Source organism: Caloenas nicobarica, chromosome 23, assembly GCF_036013445.1.
Source record: "Caloenas nicobarica isolate bCalNic1 chromosome 23, bCalNic1.hap1, whole genome shotgun sequence".
NCBI classification, from domain to species: domain Eukaryota; kingdom Metazoa; phylum Chordata; class Aves; order Columbiformes; family Columbidae; genus Caloenas; species Caloenas nicobarica.
In genome coordinates this window covers 413,266-434,214 of record NC_088267.1, presented here as the reverse complement: position 1 = coordinate 434,214, position 20,949 = coordinate 413,266, and positions in this window count along the sequence as shown.

The following is a 20,949-nucleotide window of genomic DNA, read 5'->3' as shown; positions in this document are numbered from 1 at the left end:
CTGTCGGGCCCTGTCGGGCTCTGTCGGGCTCTGTCGGGCTCTGTCGGGCTCTACTGGGCCCTGTCGGGCTCTGTCGGGCTCTGTCGGGCTCTGTCGGGCTCTGTCGGGTCCTGTCGGGCTCTGTCGGGCTCTACTGGGCCCTGTCGGGCCCTGTCGGGCTCTGTCGGGCTCTGTCGGGCTCTGTCGGGCCCTGTCGGGCGCTGTCGGGCTCTGTCGGGCTCTGTCGGGCCCTGTCGGGACCTGTCGGGCTCTGTCGGGCTCTGTCGGGCTCTGTCGGGCTCTACTGGGCCCTGTCGGGTTCTGTCGGGCTCTGTCGGGCTCTGTCGGGCTCTACTGGGCCCTGTCGGGCTCTGTCGGGCTCTGTCGGGCTCTGTCGGGCCCTGTCGGGCTCTGTCGGGCTCTGTCGGGCTCTGTCGGGCCCTCTCGGCTCTGTCGGGCTCTGTCGGGCCCTGTCGGGCTCTGTCGGGCTCTACTGGGCCCTGTCGGGCCCTGTCGGGCTCTGTCGGGCTCTGTCGGGCCCTGTCGGGCTCTGTCGGGCTCTGTCGGGCTCTACTGGGCCCTGTCGGTCCCTGTCGGGCTCTGTCGGGCTCTGTCGGGCTCTGTCGGGCTCTACTGGGCTCTACTGGGCTCTGTCGGGCTCTGTCGGGTTCTGTCGGGCTCTGTCGGGCTCTGTCGGGCTCTGTCGGGCCCTGTCGGGCTCTGTCGGGCTCTGTCGTGCCCTGTCGGGCCCTGTCGGGCTCTGTCGGGCCCTGTCGGGCCCTGTCGGGCTCTGTCGGGCTCTGTCGGGCTCTGTCGGGCTCTACTGGGCCCTGTCGGGCCCTGTCGGGCCCTGTCGGGCTCTGTCGGGCTCTGTCGGGCTCTGTCGGGCTCTACTGGGCTCTGTCGGGCCCTGTCGGGCCCTGTCGGGCTCTGTCGGGCCCTGTCGGGCCCTGTGGGGCTCTGTCGGGCTCTACTGGGCTCTGTCGGGCTCTGTCGGGCTCTGTCGGGCTCTGTCGGGCTCTACTGGGCCCTGTCGGGCTCTGTCGGGCTCTACTGGGCCCTGTCGAGCTCTGTCGGGCCCTGTCGGGCCCTGTCGGGCTCTGTCGGGCTCTGTCGGGCTCTGTCGGGCTCTACTGGGCCCTGTCGGGCTCTGTCGGGCTCTGTGGGGCCCTGTCGGGCTCTGTCGGGCCCTGACGGGCTCTGTCGGGCTCTGCTGGGCTCTGTCGGGTTCTGTCGGGCTCTGTCGGGCTCTGTCGGGCTCTGTCGGGCTCTACTGGGCTCTGTCAGGCCCTGTCGGGCCCTGTCGGGCCCTGTCGGGCTCTGTCGGGCTCTGTCGGGCTCTGTCGGGCTCTACTGGGCCCTGTCGGGCCCTGTCGGGCTCTGTCGGGCCCTGTCGGGCCCTGTCGGGCTCTGTCGGGCTCTGTCGGGCCCTGTCGGGCTCTGTCGGGCTCTGTCGGGCTCTGTCGGGCTCTACTGGGCTCTACTGGGCTCTGTCGGGCTCTGTCGGGCTCTACTGGGCCCTGTCGGGCCCTGTCGGGCTCTGTCGGGCTCTGTCGGGCTCTGTCGGGCTCTACTGGGCTCTGTCGGGCCCTGTCGGGCCCTGTCGGGCCCTGTCGGGCTCTGTCGTGCTCTGTCGGGCTCTACTGGGCCCTGTCGGGCCCTGTCGGGCTCTGTCGGGCTCTGTCGGGCCCTGTCGGGCCCTGTCGGGCTCTGTCGGGCTCTGTCGGGCCCTGTCGGGCTCTGTCGGGCTCTGTCGGGCTCTGTCGGGCTCTACTGGGCTCTACTGGGCCCTGTCGGGCTCTGTCGGGCTCTGTCGGGCCCTGTCGGGCTCTGTCGGGCTCTGTCGGGCCCTGTCGGGCTCTGTCGGGCTCTGTCGGGCTCTGTCGGGCTCTACTGGGCTCTGTCGGGCTCTGTCGGGCTATGTCGGGCTCTGTCGGGCTCTACTGGGGCCTGTCGGGCCCTGTCGGGCTCTGTTGGGCTCTGTCGGGCTCTGTCGGGCTCAACTGGTCTCTGTCGGGCTCTGTCGGGTTCTGTCGGGCTCTGTCGGGCTCTGTCGGGCTCTACTGGGCTCTATTGGGCTCTGTCGGGCTCTGTCGGGCTCTACTGGACTCTGTCGGGCTCTGTCGGGCTCTGTCGGGCCCTGTCGGGCTCTGTCGGGCCCTGTCGGGCCCTGTCGGGCTCTGTCGGGCTCTGTCGGGCCCTGTCGGGCTCTGTCGGGCTCTGTCGGGCTCTGTCGGGCTCTACTGGGCCCTGTCGGGTTCTGTGGGGCTCTGTCGGGCCCTGTCGGGCTCTGTCGGGCTCTGTCGGGCCCTGTCGGGCTCTGTCGGGCTCTACTGGGCCCTGTCGGGCCCTGTCGGGCCCTGTCGGGCTCTGTCGGGCTCTGTCGGGCTCTGTCGGGCTCTACTGGGCTCTACTGGGCTCTGTCGGGCTCTACTGGGCCCTGTCGGGCCCTGTTGGGCTCTGTCGGGCTCTGTCGGGCTCTGTCGGGCTCTGTCGGGCCCTGTCGGGCTCTTTCGGGCTCTGTCGTGTCCTGTCGGGCCCTGTCGGGCTCTGTCGGGCCCTGTCGGGCTCTATCGGGCCCTGACGGGCTCTGTCGGGCCCTGTCGGGCCCTGTCGGGCTCTGTCGGGCTCTGTCGGGCCCTGTCGGGCTCTGTCGGGCTCTGTCGGGCTCTATCGGGCTCTACTGGGCCCTGGCGGGCCCTGTCGGGCTCTGTCGGGCCCTGTCGGGCTCTGTCGGGCTCTGTCGGGCCCTGTCGGGCCCTGTCGGGCTCTGTCGGGCCCTGTCGGGCCCTGTCGGGCTCTGTCAGGCTCTGTCGGGCTCTGTCGGGCTCTACTGGGCCCTGTCGGGCCCTGTCGGGCTCTACTGGGCTCTACTGGGCTCTATCGGGCTCTTTCGGGCTCTACTGGGCCCTGTCGGGCCCTGTCGGGCCCTGTCGGGCTCTGTCGGGCTCTGTCGGGCCCTGTCGGGCTCTGTCGGGCTCTGTCGGGCTCTGTCGGGCTCTGTCGGGCTCTACTGGGCCCTGTCGGGCTCTGTCGGGCTCTGTGGGGCCCTGTCGGGCTCTGTCGGGCTCTGTCGGGCCCTGTCGGGCTCTGTCGGGCCCTGTCGGGCCCTGTCGGGCTCTGTCGGGCTCTGTCGGGCCCTGTCGGGCTCTACTGGGCCCTGTCGGGCTCTGTCGGGCTCTGTCGGGCCCTGTCGGGCTCTGTCGGGCTCTACTGGGCCCTGTCGGGCCCTGTCAGGCCCTGTCGGGGTCTGTCGGGCTCTGTCGGGCTCTGTCGGGCTCTACTGGGCTATACTGGGCTCTGTCGGGCTCTACTGGGCCCTGTCGGGCCCTGTCGGGCTCTGTCGGGCTCTGTCGGGCTCTGTCGGGCTCTACTGGGCCCTGTCGGGCTCTGTCGGGCTCTGTCGGGCTCTGTCGGGCTCTGTCGGGTCCTGTCGGGCTCTGTCGGGCTCTACTGGGCCCTGTCGGGCCCTGTCGGGCTCTGTCGGGCTCTGTCGGGCTCTGTCGGGCCCTGTCGGGCGCTGTCGGGCTCTGTCGGGCTCTGTCGGGCCCTGTCGGGACCTGTCGGGCTCTGTCGGGCTCTGTCGGGCTCTGTCGGGCTCTACTGGGCCCTGTCGGGTTCTGTCGGGCTCTGTCGGGCTCTGTCGGGCTCTACTGGGCCCTGTCGGGCTCTGTCGGGCTCTGTCGGGCTCTGTCGGGCCCTGTCGGGCTCTGTCGGGCTCTGTCGGGCTCTGTCGGGCCCTCTCGGCTCTGTCGGGCTCTGTCGGGCCCTGTCGGGCTCTGTCGGGCTCTACTGGGCCCTGTCGGGCCCTGTCGGGCTCTGTCGGGCTCTGTCGGGCCCTGTCGGGCTCTGTCGGGCTCTGTCGGGCTCTACTGGGCCCTGTCGGTCCCTGTCGGGCTCTGTCGGGCTCTGTCGGGCTCTGTCGGGCTCTACTGGGCTCTGTCGGGCTCTGTCGGGCTCTGTCGGGCTCTGTCGGGCTCTGTCGGGCTCTGTCGGGCTCTGTCGGGCTCTGTCGTGCCCTGTCGGGCCCTGTCGGGCTCTGTCGGGCCCTGTCGGGCCCTGTCGGGCTCTGTCGGGCTCTGTCGGGCTCTGTCGGGCTCTACTGGGCCCTGTCGGGCCCTGTCGGGCCCTGTCGGGCTCTGTCGGGCTCTGTCGGGCTCTGTCGGGCTCTACTGGGCTCTGTCGGGCCCTGTCGGGCCCTGTCGGGCTCTGTCGGGCCCTGTCGGGCCCTGTGGGGCTCTGTCGGGCTCTACTGGGCTCTGTCGGGCTCTGTCGGGCTCTGTCGGGCTCTGTCGGGCTCTACTGGGCCCTGTCGGGCTCTGTCGGGCTCTACTGGGCCCTGTCGAGCTCTGTCGGGCCCTGTCGGGCCCTGTCGGGCTCTGTCGGGCTCTGTCGGGCTCTGTCGGGCTCTACTGGGCCCTGTCGGGCTCTGTCGGGCTCTGTGGGGCCCTGTCGGGCTCTGTCGGGCTCTGTCGGGCTCTGTCGGGCCCTGTCGGGCTCTGTCGGGCCCTGTCGGGCCCTGTCGGGCTCTGTCGGGCTCTGTCGGGCTCTGTCGGGCTCTGTCGGGCTCTACTGGGCCCTGTCGGGCCCTGTCGGGCTCTGTCGGGCTCTGTCGGGCTCTGTCGGGCTCTACTGGGCTCTACTGGGCTCTGTCGGGCTCTGTCGGGTTCTGTCGGGCTCTGTCGGGCTCTGTCGGGCTCTGTCGGGCCCTGTCGGGCTCTGTCGGGCTCTGTCGTGCCCTGTCGGGCCCTGTCGGGCTCTGTCGGGCCCTGTCGGGCTCTGTCGGGCTCTGTCGGGCTCTGTTGGGCTCTACTGGGCCCTGTCGGGCTCTGTCGGGCCCTGTCGGGCTCTGTCGGGCTCTGTCGGGCTCTACTGGGCTCTGTCGGGCCCTGTCGGGCCCTGTCGGGCTCTGTCGGGCCCTGTCGGGCCCTGTCGGGCTCTGTCAGGCTCTGTCGGGCTCTGTCGGGCTCTACTGGGCCCTGTCGGGCCCTGTCGGGCTCTACTGGGCTCTACTGGGCTCTATCGGGCTCTTTCGGGCTCTACTGGGCCCTGTCGGGCCCTGTCGGGCTCTGTCGGGCTCTGTCGGGCCCTGTCGGGCTCTGTCGGGCTCTGTCGGGCTCTGTCGGGCTCTGTCGGGCTCTACTGGGCCCTGTCGGGCTCTGTCGGGCTCTGTGGGGCCCTGTCGGGCTCTGTCGGGCTCTGTCGGGCCCTGTCGGGCTCTGTCGGGCCCTGTCGGGCCCTGTCGGGCTCTGTCGGGCTCTGTCGGGCCCTGTCGGGCTCTACTGGGCCCTGTCGGGCTCTGTCGGGCTCTGTCGGGCCCTGTCGGGCTCTGTCGGGCTCTACTGGGCCCTGTCGGGCCCTGTCAGGCCCTGTCGAGGTCTGTCGGGCTCTGTCGGGCTCTGTCGGGCTCTGTCGGGCTCTGTCGGGCTCTACTGGGCCCTGTCGGGCTCTGTCGGGCTCTGTCGGGCTCTGTCGGGCTCTGTCGGGTCCTGTCGGGCTCTGTCGGGCTCTACTGGGCCCTGTCGGGCCCTGTCGGGCTCTGTCGGGCTCTGTCGGGCTCTGTCGGGCCCTGTCGGGCGCTGTCGGGCTCTGTCGGGCTCTGTCGGGCTCTGTCGGGCCCTGTCGGGCTCTGTCGGGCTCTGTCGGGCTCTGTCGGGCTCTACTGGGCCCTGTCGGGTTCTGTCGGGCTCTGTCGGGCTCTGTCGGGCTCTACTGGGCCCTGTCGGGCTCTGTCGGGCTCTGTCGGGCCCTGTCGGGCCCTGTCGGGCTCTGTCGGGCTCTGTCGGGCTCTGTCGGGCCCTCTCGGCTCTGTCGGGCTCTGTCGGGCCCTGTCGGGCTCTGTCGGGCTCTACTGGGCCCTGTCGGGCCCTGTCGGGCTCTGTCGGGCTCTGTCGGGCCCTGTCGGGCTCTGTCGGGCTCTGTCGGGCTCTACTGGGCCCTGTCGGTCCCTGTCGGGCTCTGTCGGGCTCTGTCGGGCTCTGTCGGGCTCTACTGGGCTCTACTGGGCTCTGTCGGGCTCTGTCGGGTTCTGTCGGGCTCTGTCGGGCTCTGTCGGGCTCTGTCGGGCCCTGTCGGGCTCTGTCGGGCTCTGTCGTGCCCTGTCGGGCCCTGTCGGGCTCTGTCGGGCCCTGTCGGGCCCTGTCGGGCTCTGTCGGGCTCTGTCGGGCTCTGTCGGGCTCTACTGGGCCCTGTCGGGCCCTGTCGGGCCCTGTCGGGCTCTGTCGGGCTCTGTCGGGCTCTGTCGGGCCCTGTCGGGCTCTGTCGGGCCCTGTCGGGCCCTGTCGGGCTCTGTCGGGCCCTGTCGGGCTCTGTCGGGCTCTACTGGGCCCTGTCGGGCCCTGTCGTGCTCTGTCGGGCTCTGTCGGGCCCTGTCGGGCTCTGTCGGGCTCTGTCGGGCCCTGTCGGGCTCTGTCGGGCTCTGTCGTGCCCTGTCGGGCCCTGTCGGGCTCTGTCGGGCTCTGTCGGGCCCTGTCGGGCTCTGTCGGGCTCTGTCGTGCCCTGTCGGGCTCTGTCGGGCTCTGTCGGGCCCTGTCGGGCCCTGTCGGGCTCTGTCGGGCTCTGTCGGGCTCTGTCGGGCTCTACTGGGCTCTGTCGGGCCCTGTCGGGCTCTGTCGGGCTCTGTCGGGCCCTGTCGGGCCCTGTCGGGCTCTGTCGGGCTCTACTGGGCTCTGTCGGGCTCTGTCGGGCTCTGTCGGGCTCTGTCGGGCTCTACTGGGCCCTGTCGGGCTCTGTCGGGCTCTACTGGGCCCTGTCGGGCTCTGTCGGGCCCTGTCGGGCCCTGTCGGGCTCTGTCGGGCTCTGTCGGGCTCTGTCGGGCTCTACTGGGCCCTGTCGGGCTCTGTCGGGCTCTGTGGGGCCCTGTCGGGCTCTGTCGGGCTCTGTCGGGCTCTGTCGGGCCCTGTCGGGCCCTGTCGGGCTCTGTCGGGCCCTGTCGGGCTCTGTCGGGCTCTACTGGGCCCTGTCGGGCCCTGTCGTGCTCTGTCGGGCTCTGTCGGGCCCTGTCGGGCTCTGTCGGGCTCTGTCGGGCTGTGTTGGGCTCTGTCGGGCTCTACTGTGCTCTACTGGGCTCTGTCGGGCTCTGTCGGGCTCTACTGGGCCCTGTCGGGCCCTGTCGGGCTCTGTCGGGCTCTGTCGGGCTCTGTCGGGCTCTGTCGGGCTCTACTGGGCCCTGTCGGGCCCTGTCGGGCTCTGTCGGGCTCTGTCGGGCTCTGTCGGGCTCTACTGGGCTCTACTGGGCTCTGTCGGGCTCTGTCGGGTTCTGTCGGGCTCTGTCGGGCTCTGTCGGGCTCTGTCGGGCCCTGTCGGGCTCTGTCGGGCTCTGTCGTGCCCTGTCGGGCCCTGTCGGGCTCTGTCGGGCCCTGTCGGGCTCTACTGGGCTCTGTCGGGCTCTGTCGGGCTCTGTCGGGCTCTACTGGGCCCTGTCGGGCCCTGTCGGGCCCTGTCGGGCTCTGTCGGGCTCTGTCAGGCTCTACTGGGCTCTGTCGGGCTCTGTCGGGTTCTGTCGGGCTCTGTCGGGCTTTGTCGGGCTCTACTGGGCTCTGTCGGGCCCTGTCGGGCCCTGTCGGGCTCTGTCGGGCCCTGTCGGGCCCTGTCGGGCTCTGTCGGGCTCTGTCGGGCTCTGTCGGGCTCTACTGGGCCCTGTCGGGCCCTGTCGGGCTCTGTCGGGCCCTGTCGGGCCCTGTCGGGCTCTGTCGGGCTCTGTCGGGCCCTATCGGGCTCTGTCGGGCTCTGTCGGGCTCTGTCGGGCTCTACTGGGCTCTACTGGGCTCTGTCGGGCTCTGTCGGGCTCTACTGGGCCCTGTCGGGCCCTGTCGGGCCCTGACGGGCTCTGTCGGGCTCTACTGGGCTCTGTCGGGCTCTGTCGGGCTCTGTCGGGCCCTGTCGGGCTCTGTCGGGCTCTACTGGGCTCTGTCGGGCTCTGTCGGGCTTTGTCGGGCTCTGTCGGGCTCTACTGGGCCCTGTCGGGCCCTGTCGGGCCCTGACGGGCTCTGTCGGGCTCTGCTGGGCTCTGTCGGGTTCTGTCGGGCTCTGTCGGGCTCTGTCGGGCTCTGTCGGGCTCTACTGGGCTCTGTCAGGCCCTGTCGGGCCCTGTCGGGCCCTGTCGGGCTCTGTCGGGCTCTGTCGGGCTCTGTCGGGCTCTACTGGGCCCTGTCGGGCCCTGTCGGGCTCTGTCGGGCCCTGTCGGGCCCTGTCGGGCTCTGTCGGGCTCTGTCGGGCCCTGTCGGGCTCTGTCGGGCTCTGTCGGGCTCTGTCGGGCTCTACTGGGCTCTACTGGGCTCTGTCGGGCTCTGTCGGGCTCTACTGGGCCCTGTCGGGCCCTGTCGGGCTCTGTCGGGCTCTGTCGGGCTCTGTCGGGCTCTACTGGGCTCTGTCGGGCCCTGTCGGGCCCTGTCGGGCCCTGTCGGGCTCTGTCGTGCTCTGTCGGGCTCTACTGGGCCCTGTCGGGCCCTGTCGGGCTCTGTCGGGCTCTGTCGGGCCCTGTCGGGCCCTGTCGGGCTCTGTCGGGCTCTGTCGGGCCCTGTCGGGCTCTGTCGGGCTCTGTCGGGCTCTGTCGGGCTCTACTGGGCTCTACTGGGCCCTGTCGGGCTCTGTCGGGCTCTGTCGGGCCCTGTCGGGCTCTGTCGGGCTCTGTCGGGCCCTGTCGGGCTCTGTCGGGCTCTGTCGGGCTCTGTCGGGCTCTACTGGGCTCTGTCGGGCTCTGTCGGGCTATGTCGGGCTCTGTCGGGCTCTACTGGGGCCTGTCGGGCCCTGTCGGGCTCTGTTGGGCTCTGTCGGGCTCTGTCGGGCTCAACTGGTCTCTGTCGGGCTCTGTCGGGTTCTGTCGGGCTCTGTCGGGCTCTGTCGGGCTCTACTGGGCTCTACTGGGCTCTGTCGGGCTCTGTCGGGCTCTACTGGACTCTGTCGGGCTCTGTCGGGCTCTGTCGGGCCCTGTCGGGCTCTGTCGGGCCCTGTCGGGCCCTGTCGGGCTCTGTCGGGCTCTGTCGGGCCCTGTCGGGCTCTGTCGGGCTCTGTCGGGCTCTGTCGGGCTCTACTGGGCCCTGTCGGGTTCTGTGGGGCTCTGTCGGGCCCTGTCGGGCTCTGTCGGGCTCTGTCGGGCCCTGTCGGGCTCTGTCGGGCTCTACTGGGCCCTGTCGGGCCCTGTCGGGCCCTGTCGGGCTCTGTCGGGCTCTGTCGGGCTCTGTCGGGCTCTACTGGGCTCTACTGGGCTCTGTCGGGCTCTACTGGGCCCTGTCGGGCCCTGTTGGGCTCTGTCGGGCTCTGTCGGGCTCTGTCGGGCTCTGTCGGGCCCTGTCGGGCTCTTTCGGGCTCTGTCGTGTCCTGTCGGGCCCTGTCGGGCTCTGTCGGGCCCTGTCGGGCTCTATCGGGCCCTGACGGGCTCTGTCGGGCCCTGTCGGGCCCTGTCGGGCTCTGTCGGGCTCTGTCGGGCCCTGTCGGGCTCTGTCGGGCTCTGTCGGGCTCTATCGGGCTCTACTGGGCCCTGGCGGGCCCTGTCGGGCTCTGTCGGGCCCTGTCGGGCTCTGTCGGGCTCTGTCGGGCCCTGTCGGGCCCTGTCGGGCTCTGTCGGGCCCTGTCGGGCCCTGTCGGGCTCTGTCAGGCTCTGTCGGGCTCTGTCGGGCTCTACTGGGCCCTGTCGGGCCCTGTCGGGCTCTACTGGGCTCTACTGGGCTCTATCGGGCTCTTTCGGGCTCTACTGGGCCCTGTCGGGCCCTGTCGGGCCCTGTCGGGCTCTGTCGGGCTCTGTCGGGCCCTGTCGGGCTCTGTCGGGCTCTGTCGGGCTCTGTCGGGCTCTGTCGGGCTCTACTGGGCCCTGTCGGGCTCTGTCGGGCTCTGTGGGGCCCTGTCGGGCTCTGTCGGGCTCTGTCGGGCCCTGTCGGGCTCTGTCGGGCCCTGTCGGGCCCTGTCGGGCTCTGTCGGGCTCTGTCGGGCCCTGTCGGGCTCTACTGGGCCCTGTCGGGCTCTGTCGGGCTCTGTCGGGCCCTGTCGGGCTCTGTCGGGCTCTACTGGGCCCTGTCGGGCCCTGTCAGGCCCTGTCGGGGTCTGTCGGGCTCTGTCGGGCTCTGTCGGGCTCTACTGGGCTATACTGGGCTCTGTCGGGCTCTACTGGGCCCTGTCGGGCCCTGTCGGGCTCTGTCGGGCTCTGTCGGGCTCTGTCGGGCTCTACTGGGCCCTGTCGGGCTCTGTCGGGCTCTGTCGGGCTCTGTCGGGCTCTGTCGGGTCCTGTCGGGCTCTGTCGGGATCTACTGGGCCCTGTCGGGCCCTGTCGGGCTCTGTCGGGCTCTGTCGGGCCCTGTCGGGCGCTGTCGGGCTCTGTCGGGCTCTGTCGGGCTCTGTCGGGCCCTGTCGGGCTCTGTCGGGCTCTGTCGGGCTCTGTCGGGCTCTACTGGGCCCTGTCGGGTTCTGTCGGGCTCTGTCGGGCTCTGTCGGGCTCTACTGGGCCCTGTCGGGCTCTGTCGGGCTCTGTCGGGCTCTGTCGGGCCCTGTCGGGCTCTGTCGGGCTCTGTCGGGCTCTGTCGGGCCCTCTCGGCTCTGTCGGGCTCTGTCGGGCCCTGTCGGGCTCTGTCGGGCTCTACTGGGCCCTGTCGGGCCCTGTCGGGCTCTGTCGGGCTCTGTCGGGCCCTGTCGGGCTCTGTCGGGCTCTGTCGGGCTCTACTGGGCCCTGTCGGTCCCTGTCGGGCTCTGTCGGGCTCTGTCGGGCTCTGTCGGGCTCTACTGGGCTCTACTGGGCTCTGTCGGGCTCTGTCGGGTTCTGTCGGGCTCTGTCGGGCTCTGTCGGGCTCTGTCGGGCCCTGTCGGGCTCTGTCGGGCCCTGTCGGGCTCTGTCGGGCTCTGTCGTGCCCTGTCGGGCCCTGTCGGGCTCTGTCGGGCCCTGTCGGGCCCTGTCGGGCTCTGTCGGGCTCTGTCGGGCTCTGTCGGGCTCTACTGGGCCCTGTCGGGCCCTGTCGGGCCCTGTCGGGCTCTGTCGGGCTCTGTCGGGCTCTGTCGGGCTCTACTGGGCTCTGTCGGGCCCTGTCGGGCCCTGTCGGGCTCTGTCGGGCCCTGTCGGGCCCTGTCGGGCTCTGTCGGGCTCTACTGGGCTCTGTCGGGCTCTGTCGGGCTCTGTCGGGCTCTGTCGGGCTCTACTGGGCCCTGTCGGGCTCTGTCGGGCTCTGTCGGGCTCTGTCGGGCTCTGTCGGGTCCTGTCGGGCTCTGTCGGGCTCTACTGGGCCCTGTCGGGCCCTGTCGGGCTCTGTCGGGCTCTGTCGGGCCCTGTCGGGCGCTGTCGGGCTCTGTCGGGCTCTGTCGGGCTCTGTCGGGCCCTGTCGGGCTCTGTCGGGCTCTGTCGGGCTCTGTCGGGCTCTACTGGGCCCTGTCGGGTTCTGTCGGGCTCTGTCGGGCTCTGTCGGGCTCTACTGGGCCCTGTCGGGCTCTGTCGGGCTCTGTCGGGCTCTGTCGGGCTCTGTCGGGCTCTGTCGGGACCTCTCGGCTCTGTCGGGCTCTGTCGGGCCCTGTCGGGCTCTGTCGGGCTCTACTGGGCCCTGTCGGGCCCTGTCGGGCTCTGTCGGGCTCTGTCGGGCCCTGTCGGGCTCTGTCGGGCTCTGTCGGGCTCTACTGGGCCCTGTCGGTCCCTGTCGGGCTCTGTCGGGCTCTGTCGGGCTCTGTCGGGCTCTACTGGGCTCTACTGGGCTCTGTCGGGCTCTGTCGGGTTCTGTCGGGCTCTGTCGGGCTCTGTCGGGCTCTGTCGGGCCCTGTCGGGCTCTGTCGGGCTCTGTCGTGCCCTGTCGGGCCCTGTCGGGCTCTGTCGGGCCCTGTCGGGCCCTGTCGGGCTCTGTCGGGCTCTGTCGGGCTCTGTCGGGCTCTACTGGGCCCTGTCGGGCCCTGTCGGGCCCTGTCGGGCTCTGTCGGGCTCTGTCGGGCTCTGTCGGGCTCTACTGGGCTCTGTCGGGCCCTGTCGGGCCCTGTCGGGCTCTGTCGGGCCCTGTCGGGCCCTGTCGGGCTCTGTCGGGCTCTACTGGGCTCTGTCGGGCTCTGTCGGGCTCTGTCGGGCTCTGTCGGGCTCTACTGGGCCCTGTCGGGCTCTGTCGGGCTCTACTGGGCCCTGTCGAGCTCTGTCGGGCCCTGTCGGGCCCTGTCGGGCTCTGTCGGGCTCTGTCGGGCTCTGTCGGGCTCTACTGGGCCCTGTCGGGCTCTGTCGGGCTCTGTGGGGCCCTGTCGGGCTCTGTCGGGCTCTGTCGGGCTCTGTCGGGCCCTGTCGGGCTCTGTCGGGCTCTACTGGGCCCTGTCGGGCCCTGTCGTGCTCTGTCGGGCTCTGTCGGGCCCTGTCGGGCTCTGTCGGGCTCTGTCGGGCTGTGTTGGGCTCTGTCGGGCTCTACTGTGCTCTACTGGGCTCTGTCGGGCTCTGTCGGGCTCTACTGGGCCCTGTCGGGCCCTGTCGGGCTCTGTCGGGCTCTGTCGGGCTCTGTCGGGCTCTGTCGGGCTCTACTGGGCCCTGTCGGGCCCTGTCGGGCTCTGTCGGGCTCTACTGGGCTCTACTGGGCTCTGTCGGGCTCTGTCGGGTTCTGTCGGGCTCTGTCGGGCTCTGTCGGGCTCTGTCGGGCCCTGTCGGGCTCTGTCGGGCTCTGTCGTGCCCTGTCGGGCCCTGTCGGGCTCTGTCGGGCCCTGTCGGGCTCTGTCGGGCTCTGTCGGGCTCTGTTGGGCTCTACTGGGCCCTGTCGGGCCCTGTCGGGCCCTGTCGGGCTCTGTCGGGCTCTGTCGGGCTCTGTCGGGCTCTACTGGGCTCTGTCGGGCCCTGTCGGGCCCTGTCGGGCTCTGTCGGGCTCTGTCGGGCCCTGTCGGGCTCTGTCGGGCTCTACTGGGCTCTGTCGGGCTCTGTCGGTCTCTGTCGGCCTCTGTCGGGCTCTACTGGGCCCTGTCGGGCTCTGTCGGGCTCTGTCGGGCCCTGTCGGGCCCTGTCGGGCTCTGTCGGGCTCTGTCGGACTCTACTGGGCTCTGTCGGGCTCTGTCGGGCTCTGTCGGGCTCTGTCGGGCTCTACTGGGCCCTGTCGGGCCCTGTCGGGCCCTGTCGGGCTCTGTCGGGCCCTGTCGGGCCCTGTCGGGCTCTGTCGGGCTCTACTGGGCCCTGTCGGGCTCTACTGGGCCCTGTCGGGCTCTGTCGGGCTCTGTCGGGCTCTGTCGGGCTCTGTCGGGCTCTACTGGGCCCTGTCGGGCTCTGTCGGGCTCTGTCGGGCCCTCTCGGGCCCTGTCGGGCTCTGTCAGGCTCTGTCGGACTCTGTCGGGCTCTAGTGGGCCCTGTCGGGCCCTGTCGGGCCCTGTCGGGCTCTACTGGGCTCTACTGGGCTCTATCGGGCTCTTTCGGGCTCTACTGGGCCCTGTCGGGCCCTGTCGGGCCCTTTCGGGCTCTGTCGGGCCCTGTCGGTCTCTGTCGGGCTCTGTCGGGCCCTGTCGGGCTCTGTCGGGCTCTGTCGGGCTCTGTCGGGCTCTACTGGTCTCTACTGGGCTCTGTCGGGCTCTGTCGGGCTCTACTGGGCCCTGTCGGGCTCTGTCGGCCCCTGTCGGGCTCTGTCGGGCTCTACTGGGCTCTGTCGGGCTCTGTCGGGCTCTGTCGGGCTCTACTGGGCTCTGTCGGGCTCTGTCGGGCTCTGTTGGGCTCTGTCGGGCTCTACTGGGCCCTGTCGGGCTCTGTCGGGCCCTGTCGGGCTCTGTCGGGCTCTGTCGGGCTCTACTGGGCCCTGTCGGGCTCTGTCGGGCTCTGTCGGGCTCTGTCGGGCTCTGTCGGGCTCTACTGGGCTCTGTCGGGCCCTGTCGGGCCCTGTCGGGCTCTGTCGGGCTCTGTCGGGCCCTGTCGGGCCCTGTCGGGCTCTGTCGGGCTCTACTGGGCTCTGTCGGTCTCTGTCGGCCTCTGTCGGACTCTACTGGGCCCTGTCGGGCTCTGTCGGGCTCTGTCGGGCTCTGTCGGGCCCTGTCGGGCCCTGTCGGGCTCTGTCGGGCTCTGTCGGGCTCTACTGGGCTCTGTCGGGCTCTGTCGGGCTCTGTCGGGCTCTGTCGGGCTCTACTGGGCCCTGTCGGGCTCTGTCGGGCTCTGTGGGGCCCTGTCGGGCTCTGTCGGGCTCTGTCGGGCCCTGTCGGGCTCTGTCGGGCCCTGTCGGGCCCTGTCGGGCTCTGTCGGGCTCTGTTGGGCCCTGTCGGGCTCTGTCGGGCTCTGTCGGGCTCTGTCGGGCTCTACTGGGCCCTGTCGGGCTCTGTCGGGCTCTGTCGGGCCCTGTCGGGCTCTGTCGGGCTCTGTCGGGCCCTGTCGGGCTCTGTCGGGCTCTACTGGGCCCTGTCGGGCCCTGTCGGGCTCTGTCGGGCTCTGTCGGGCTCTGTCGGGCTCTACTGGGCTCTACTGGGCTCTGTCGGGCTCTACTGGGCCCTGTCGGGCCCTGTCGGGCTCTGTCGGGCTCTGTCGGGCTCTGTCGGGCCCTGTCGGGCTCTGTCGGGCTCTGTCGTGCCCTGTCGGGCTCTGTCGGGCTCTGTCGGGCCCTGTCGGGCTCTATCGGGCCCTGTCGGGCTCTGTCGGGCCCTGTCGGGCCCTGTCGGGCCCTGTCGGGCTCTGTCGGGCTCAACTGGTGTCTGTCGGGCTCTGTCGGGCTCTATCGGGCTCTACTGGGCCCTGTCGGGCCCTGTCGGGCCCTGTCGGGCTCTGTCGGGCTCTGTCGGGCCCTGTCGGGCTCTGTCGGGCTCTGTCGGGCCCTGTCGGGCCCTGTCGGGCTCTGTCGGGCTCTGTCAGGCCCTGTCGGGCTCTACTGGGCCCTGTCGGGCTCTGTCGGGCTCTGTCGGGCTCTGTCGGGCTCTACTGGTCCCTGTCGGGCTCTGTCGGGCTCTGTCGGGCCCTCTCGGGCCCTGTCGGGCTCTGTCAGGATCTGTCGGGCTCTGTCGGGTTCTGTCGGGCTCTGTCGGGCTCTAGTGGGCCCTGTCGGGCCCTGTCGGGCCCTGTCGGGCTCTACTGGGCTCTACTGGGCTCTATCGGGCTCTTTCGGGCTCTACTGGGCCCTGTCGGGCCCTGTCGGGCCCTTTCGGGCTCTGTCGGGCCCTGTCGGGCCCTGTCGGGCTCTGTCGGGCTCTGTCGGGCCCTGTCGGGCTCTGTCGGGCTCTGTCGGGCTCTGTCGGGCTCTACTGGGCTCTACTGGGCTCTGTCGGGCTCTGTCGGGCTCTACTGGGCCCTGTCGGGCTCTGTCGGGCCCTGTCGGGCTCTGTCCGGCTCTACTGGGCTCTGTCGGGCTCTGTCGGGCTCTGTCGGGCTCTACTGGGCCCTGTCGGGCCCTGTCGGGCCATTTCGGGCTCTGTCGGGCTCTGTCGGGCTCTGTCGGGCTCTACTGGGCTCTGTCGGGCTCTGTCGGGCTCTGTCGGGCTCTACTGGGCTCTGTCGGGCTCTGTCGGGCTCTGTCGGGCTCTGTCGGGCTCTACTGGGCTCTACTGGGCTCTGTCGGGCTCTGTCGGGCTCTACTGGGCCCTGTCGGGCTCTGTCGGGCCCTGTCGGGCTCTGTCGGGCTCTACTGGGCTCTGTCGTGCTCTGTCGGGCTCTGTCGGGCTCTACTGGGCCCTGTCGGGCTCTGTCGGGCTCTGTCGGGCTCTGTCGGGCTCTGTCGGGTCCTGTCGGGCTCTGTCGGGCTCTACTGGGCCCTGTCGGGCTCTGTCGGGCTCTGTCGGGCTCTGTCGGGCCCTGTCGGGCGCTGTCGGGCTCTGTCGGGCTCTGTCGGGCTCTGTCGGGCCCTGTCGGGCTCTGTCGGGCTCTGTCGGGCTCTGTCGGGCTCTACTGGGCCCTGTCGGGTTCTGTCGGGCTCTGTCGGGCTCTGTCGGGCTCTACTGGGCCCTGTCGGGCTCTGTCGGGCTCTGTCGGGCTCTGTCGGGCCCTGTCGGGCTCTGTCGGGCTCTGTCGGGCTCTGTCGGGCCCTCTCGGCTCTGTCGGGCTCTGTCGGGCCCTGTCGGGCTCTGTCGGGCTCTACTGGGCCCTGTCGGGCCCTGTCGGGCTCTGTCGGGCTCTGTCGGGCCCTGTCGGGCTCTGTCGGGCTCTGTCGGGCTCTACTGGGCCCTGTCGGTCCCTGTCGGGCTCTGTCGGGCTCTGTCGGGCTCTGTCGGGCTCTACTGGGCTCTACTGGGCTCTGTCGGGCTCTGTCGGGTTCTGTCGGGCTCTGTCGGGCTCTGTCGGGCTCTGTCGGGCCCTGTCGGGCTCTGTCGGGCTCTGTCGTGCCCTGTCGGGCCCTGTCGGGCTCTGTCGGGCCCTGTCGGGCCCTGTCGGGCTCTGTCGGGCTCTGTCGGGCTCTGTCGGGCTCTACTGGGCCCTGTCGGGCCCTGTCGGGCCCTGTCGGGCTCTGTCGGGCTCTGTCGGGCTCTGTCGGGCTCTACTGGGCTCTGTCGGGCCCTGTCGGGCCCTGTCGGGCTCTGTCGGGCTCTGTCGGGCCCTGTCGGGCCCTGTCGGGCTCTGTCGGGCTCTACTGGGCTCTGTCGGGCTCTGTCGGGCTCTGTCGGGCTCTGTCGGGCTCTACTGGGCCCTGTCGGGCTCTGTCGGGCTCTACTGGGCCCTGTCGGGCTCTGTCGGGCCCTGTCGGGCCCTGTCGGGCTCTGTCGGGCTCTGTCGGGCTCTGTCGGGCTCTACTGGGCCCTGTCGGGCTCTGTCGGGCTCTGTGGGGCCCTGTCGGGCTCTGTCGGGCTCTGTCGGGCTCTGTCGGGCCCTGTCGGGCTCTGTCGGGCCCTGTCGGGCCCTGTCGGGCTCTGTCGGGCCCTGTCGGGCTCTGTCGGGCTCTACTGGGCCCTGTCGGGCCCTGTCGTGCTCTGTCGGGCTCTGTCGGGCTCTGTCGGGCTGTGTTGGGCTCTGTCGGGCTCTACTGTGCTCTACTGGGCTCTGTCGGGCTCTGTCGGGCTCTACTGGGCCCTGTCGGGCCCTGTCGGGCTCTGTCGGGCTCTGTCGGGCTCTGTCGGGCTCTACTGGGCCCTGTCGGGCCCTGTCGGGCTCTGTCGGGCTCTGTCGGGCTCTGTCGGGCTCTACTGGGCTCTACTGGGCTCTGTCGGGCTCTGTCGGGTTCTGTCGGGCTCTGTCGAGCTCTGTCGGGCTCTGTCGGGCCCTGTCGGGCTCTGTCGGGCTCTGTCGTGCCCTGTCGGGCCCTGTCGGGCTCTGTCGGGCCCTGTCGGGCTCTGTCGGGCTCTGTCGGGCTCTGTTGGGCTCTACTGGGCCCTGTCGGGCCCTGTCGGGCCCTGTCGGGCTCTGTCGGGCTCTGTCGGGCTCTGTCGGGCTCTTCTGGGCTCTGTCGGGCCCTGTCGGGCCCTGTCGGGCTCTGTCGGGCTCTGTCGGGCCCTGTCGGGCCCTGTCGGGCTCTGTCGGGGTCTACTGGGCTCTGTCGGGCTCTGTCGGTCTCTGTCGGCCTCTGTCGGGCTCTACTGGGCCCTGTCGGGCTCTGTCGGGCTCTGTCGGGCCCTGTCGGGCCCTGTCGGGCTCTGTCGGGCTCTGTCGGACTCTACTGGGCTCTGTCGGGCTCTGTCGGGCTCTGTCGGGCTCTACTGGGCCCTGTCGGGCTCTGTCGGGCTCTGTCGGGCCCTGTCGGGCTCTGTCGGGCTCTGTCAGGCTCTGTCGGGCTCTGTCGGGCTCTACTGGGCCCTGTCGGGCCCTGTCGGGCCCTGTCGGGCTCTACTGGGCTCTACTGGGCTCTGTCGGGCTCTTTCGGGCTCTACTGGGCCCTGTCGGGCCCTGTCGTGCCCTGTCGGGCCCTGTCGGGCTCTGTCGGGCTCTACTGGGCCCTGTCGGGCTCTGTCGGGCCCTGTCGGGCTCTGTCGGGCTCTACTGGGCTCTGTCGGGCTCTGTCGGGCTCTGTCGGGCTCTACTGGGCCCTGTCGGGCTCTGTCGGGCCCTGTCGGGCTCTGTCGGGCTCTGTCGGGCCCTGTCGGGCCCTGTCGGGCTCTGTCGGGCCGTGTCGGGCTCTGTCGGGCTCTGTCGGGCTCTGTCGGGCTCTACTGGGCTCTGTCGGGTTCTGTCGGGCTCTGTCGGGCTCTACTGGGCCCTGTCGGGCTCTGTCGGGCCCTGTCGGGCTCTGTCGGGCTCTGTCGTGCCCTGTCGGGCCCTGTCGGGCTCTGTCGGGCCCTGTCGGGCTCTGTCGGGCTCTGTCGGGCTCTGTTGGGCTCTACTGGGCCCTGTCGGGCCCTGTCGGGCCCTGTCGGGCTCTGTCGGGCTCTGTCGGGCTCTGTCGGGCTCTACTGGGCTCTGTCGGGCCCTGTCGGGCCCTGTCGGGCTCTGTCGGGCTCTGTCGGGCCCTGTCGGGCCCTGTCGGGCTCTGTCGGGGTCTACTGGGCTCTGTCGGGCTCTGTCGGTCTCTGTCGGCCTCTGTCGGGCTCTACTGGGCCCTGTCGGGCTCTGTCGGGCTCTGTCGGGCCCTGTCGGGCCCTGTCGGGCTCTGTCGGGCTCTGTCGGACTCTACTGGGCTCTGTCGGGCTCTGTCGGGCTCTGTCGGGCTCTACTGGGCCCTGTCGGGCTCTGTCGGGCTCTGTCGGGCCCTGTCGGGCTCTGTCGGGCTCTGTCAGGCTCTGTCGGGCTCTGTCGGGCTCTACTGGGCCCTGTCGGGCCCTGTCGGGCCCTGTCGGGCTCTACTGGGCTCTACTGGGCTCTGTCGGGCTCTTTCGGGCTCTACTGGGCCCTGTCGGGCCCTGTCGTGCCCTGTCGGGCCCTGTCGGGCTCTGTCGGGCCCTGTCGGGCTCTGTCGGGCTCTGTCGGGCCCTGTCGGGCTCTGTCGGGCTCTGTCGGGCTCTACTGGTCTCTACTGGGCTCTGTCGGGCTCTGTCGGGCTCTACTGGGCCCTGTCGGGCTCTGTCGGGCCCTGTCGGGCTCTGTCGGGCTCTACTGGGCTCTGTCGGGCTCGGTCGGGCTCTGTCGGGCTCTACTGGGCTCTGTCGGGCTCTGTCGGGCTCTGTCGGGCTCTACTGGGCCCTGTCGGGCTCTGTCGGGCCCTGTCGGGCTCTGTCGGGCTCTGTCGGGCCCTGTCGGGCCCTGTCGGGCTCTGTCGGGCCGTGTCGGGCTCTGTCGGGCTCTGTCGGGCTCTGTCGGGCTCTACTGGGCTCTGTCGGGTTCTGTCGGGCTCTGTCGGGCTCTACTGGGCCCTGTCGGGCTCTGTCGGGCCCTGTCGGGCTCTGTCGGGCTCTGTCGGGCTCTGTCGGGCTCTGTCGGTCTCTGTCGGGCTCTACTGGGCCCTGTCGGGCTCTGTCAGGCTCTGTCGGGCACTGTCGGGCTCTGTCGGGCTCTGTCGGGCTCTATCGGGCCCTGTCGGGCCCTGTCGGGCTTTGTCGGGTTATGTCGGACTCTGTCGGGCTCTACTGGGCTCTGTCGGGCTCTACTGGGCCCTGTCGGGCTCTGTCGGGCTCTGTCGGGCTCTGTCGGGCTCTACTGGGCTCTGTCGGGCCCTGTCGGGCCCTGTCGGGCTCTGTCGGGCTCTGTCGGGCTCTACTGGGCCCTGTCGGGCTCTGTCGGGCCCTGTCGGGCTCTGTCGGGCTCTACTGGGCTCTGTCGGGCTCGGTCGGGCTCTGTCGGGCTCTACTGGGCTCTGTCGGGCTCTGTCGGGCTCTGTCGGGCTCTACTGGGCCCTGTCGGGCTCTGTCGGGCCCTGTCGGGCTCTGTCGGGCTCTGTCGGGCCCTGTCGGGCCCTGTCGGGCTCTGTCGGGCCGTGTCGGGCTCTGTCGGGCTCTGTCGGGCCCTGTCGGGCCCTGTCGGGCTCTGTCGGGCTCTGTCAGGCCCTGTCGGGCTCTGTCGGGCTCTGTCGGGCTCCGTCGGGCTCTACTGGGCTCTGTCGGGCTCTGTCGGGCTCTGTCGGGCTCTACTGGGCCCTGTCGGGCCCTGTCGGGCTCTGTCGGGCTCTGTCGGGCTCTGTCGGGCTCAACTGGTCTCTGTCGGGCTCTGTCGGGTTCTGTCGGGCTCTGTCGGGCTCTGTCGGGCTCTGTCGGGCTCTACTGGGCTCTACTGGGCTCTGTCGGGTTCTGTCGGTCTCTACTGGGCCCTGTCGGGTTCTGTCGGGCCCTGTCGGGCTCTGTCGGGCTCTGTCGGGCTCTGTCGGGCTCTACTGGGCCCTGTCGGGCTCTGTCGGGCTCTGTCGGGCTCTTCTGGGCCCTGTCCGGCCCTGTCGGGCTCTGTCGGGCTCTGTCGGGCTCTGTCGGGCTCCACTGGGCCCTGTCGGGCCCTGTCGGGCCCTGTCGGGCTCTGTCGGGCTCTGTCGGGCTCTGTCGGGCTCTACTGGACTCTGTCGGGCTCTGTCGGGTTCTGTCGGGCTCTGTCGGGCTCTGTCGGGCTCTGTCGGGCTCTACTGGGCTCTGTCGGGCCCTGTCGGGCCCTGTCGGGCTCTGTCGGGACCTGTCGGGCCCTGTCGGGCTCTGTCGGGCTCTGTCGGTCCCTGTCGGGCTCTGTCGGCCTCTGTCGGGCTCTGTCGGGCCCTGTCGGGCTCTGTCGGGCTCTGTCGGGCTGTGTCGGGCTCTGTCGGGCTCTACTGGGCTCTACTGGGCTCTGTCGGGCTCTGTCGGGCTCTGTCGGGCTCTACTGGGCACTGTCGGGCCCTGTCGGGCTCTGTCGGGCTCTGTCGGGCTCTGTCGGGCTCTACTGGGCTCTACTGGGCTCTGTCGGGCTCTGTCGGGTTCTGTCGGGCTCTGTCGGGCTCTGTCGGGCCCTGTCGGGCTCTGTCGGGCTCTGTCGTGCCCTGTCGGGCCCTGTCGGGCTCTGTCGGGCCCTGTCGGGCTCTGTCGTGCCCTGTCGGGCCCTGTCGGGCTCTGTCGGGCCCTGGCGGGGTCTGTCGGGCTCTGTCGGGCTCTGTCGGGCTCTACTGGGCCCTGTCGGGCCCTGTCGGTCCCTGTCGGGCTCTGTCGGGCTCTGTCGGGCTCTGTCGGGCTCTACTGGGCTCTGTCGGTCCCTGTCGGGCTCTGTCGGGCTCTGTCGGGCTCTGTCGGGCTCTACTGGGCCCTGTCGGGCTCTGTCGGGCTCTGTCGGGCCCTGTC